Source organism: Pinus tabuliformis, chromosome 5_1 (assembly GCF_031772625.1).
Source record: "Pinus tabuliformis cultivar Carrire ecotype Pingquan chromosome 5_1, CPIR1, whole genome shotgun sequence".
In the NCBI taxonomy this organism is placed as follows: domain Eukaryota; kingdom Viridiplantae; phylum Streptophyta; class Pinopsida; order Pinales; family Pinaceae; genus Pinus; species Pinus tabuliformis.
The window spans coordinates 182338008-182340428 of record NC_142305.1 but is presented as its reverse complement, the minus strand read 5'-3'; the positions used below and the strand labels follow the sequence as shown (position 1 = coordinate 182340428).

Sequence of the window (2421 nt, the reverse complement as noted above, 5' to 3'; positions counted from 1 at the left end):
AATACAATTCAAAATGTAGTAAATGTATGTTAAAACTTTGGACTCTACATGGTTGAGAAAAGATATAGATCCTACTTAACAAGTCACTTCGTTTAGGTGCCATTTTTTCTCTTTTTCACCTTTTATAATTTCTTTTTCATTTTTAAATATATTCTAATCTAATCCAATCTTTTCTATTTCCCTTAACTTTTTCTCTAAAATATTTTAATACTATTTTATTTATATTTTAATTTAATAATATTTTTTTATTTTTAATTCTTTAATTTAATAATTCTCCAATTTCATTTTACACTATCTTATTTCAAAAGGATTTATAATATTATTTCAAAAGATTTAATATTTTAATAAGAATAAAAATATTATTTTATTATTTTCATTTCAATATTAATCTTAATCTCAACTCATCTTTATTTCCCTTTTTTTTTAAATAATATATTTTGCTTGTTCTAATTTTAACTTTAACCCTTCTATATTTCCCAAAACCTTTAATAATTAATAAAAACAAACCAATTAGATAAATAAATACTATTTTAACCTCCACGAGACTAAAATTAGTCTATAAGACCATGAGTGATAAGGTCTCCATTTAAAAAAGTGCCCGTGATGACCCACCAACTCAGGGAGAGTCGAAAAATCGAACTCAGGGAACGGGCGTGTTTAACCGAATGTACATGGGCGACTCAAAAGGGCATTCACACATGACCGAGGGGTGAGTCACCCGAGCGTATTTAACTGAAAATGTGCAACGGGTGATACAGGCGCGTCGTAGCGGTGGGCACCTGCCCAACAGAATGGACTCGACGTGCGGGCGAGGCGTGCAAACGATGAGTGTGACTATGCAGGCAGACAAGAGAAGTTGTGTGAGGGCATCGGAGGCCATCCATCCGAACGAATGGGTGAAGTTATATGAGGGCGTCCAACCAAACGAGTCACACGGATTCAGCACATGGGGAACTGAACAAAGCGAGTCAGACGAGTCAAATTAAATGACTCACAGGTTGGTAGGGTGAAGTGAATAGTTCGAATTCGTCTGTCATGTATTATAACCTAGATCTTGTTATCGAAAACTATTTAGAGTCATTATGGAGTCATCGGGTCTTACCATATCCGAGACTTGAGGCTTCGAACTTAGAAGGCCTCTCTAAAATGGTCCAGCATCATATATATCTATATAGACTTGCTTCACACATATTTATCATGAAATAATGATTAAATTCGCTGAGAGCTAAGTAAGAACAAGTGAAACAAGAATCGTTGTTATTTCCTTTTAACTCCTTGTTTCTCTTACATAATGTATTACTTTGTGATAGAATTTTCGGCTTATTGTTTTCTACTGAGCTTTTTTTCAGGATTAAGTAACGAATTTTTATCGGAGACTTCCCATAAAATGATATAGATAATATTAGGATGGCCTCTGTGCAAAGATGATAAACACAAATAGAGAAATGGTCCAAATTCTTAAGCAATGAATTTCACTGAAGTGTGTGATTTTGATCTTTTGAGTTTTACAGTGAAATAAGTCCTCTCCTGTCAAGTTTCTTTCGCAAAGAAGTATTCCACATAATTTGCAGTCCTTTGTCTTGAATGGGTCAGTTTATTTTAGGTTTTCGGGTGAAATTGCATCATCCTTCAATCTCTTCACGCTAAAAGTACAAAGGGACTATATACAATCCCTAAACGTTAATATGAAAAAGGTAACGCCGTTTTAGGTTGCCTTCCATTTTAAAATCTCAGTGTGATTCTCATCGAAAAGGAGGTACAATTTAATGCCATGGTATGATCTAAAATGCAGGAAATAAATTGTTGGAGCTATAGTTAGAACAAGTCCAGACACAAAGGATTATGGTGTGTTGTGTGTATGCATAATTAGAACAAGTCGAGACACAATTTGGTTTTGACCTTCAAGTTTCTTAATCCCACATCTCTAGTATGAAAGGATTATGGTGTCCTGAGCGAGAAAGTCTTATGTGATGGTTTCCGATTGCAATAGGTGAGTTTGTTTTGGAATAATAGTTTTAAAAATTTAAATTTAATTGAAGTAATGGTTAAATGGATGCTTAGAATTCTATTTCTCACTAAATATTTTAACTAACTTTCAAGGTTTCAACCTCACAATATGCAAGTTGGAGGAATATCGACATTGGGCAGGGAATGAAAGTGAAGCATTAATAACATGACAAGCGTGAAACCAGGCGAGAGAAGTCTACGTCAGTGTCTTTGGTAAATTATCTAAAGATGTTGTCAAAGCGGTTGTCCTCAAGTATATGGATGGACACACCCAAGATGTTCAGAAAGCGCTTGTCTTCAAGTATCTAAACATATTCTCGATTTACTAAAGAGTACACCATCTTTTCCTTGCCACGATAGGATCATATTCGATTTGGGCAGAGTAGTGTTACAAGTAAGTAGTTAAACTATCGT

General features: G+C 34.3%; 1 non-coding gene across 1 annotated transcript; it reads left to right on the top strand.

Moving 5' to 3' along the window:
* The first annotated feature begins 1361 nt into the window (after window positions 1–1361).
* LOC149164017 (U6 spliceosomal RNA) lies at window positions 1362–1460 on the top strand. The gene has a single exon (XR_016261064.1). It is a non-coding gene; the product is annotated as a U6 spliceosomal RNA (small nuclear RNA).
* Window positions 1461–2421: the final 961 nt, after the last annotated feature.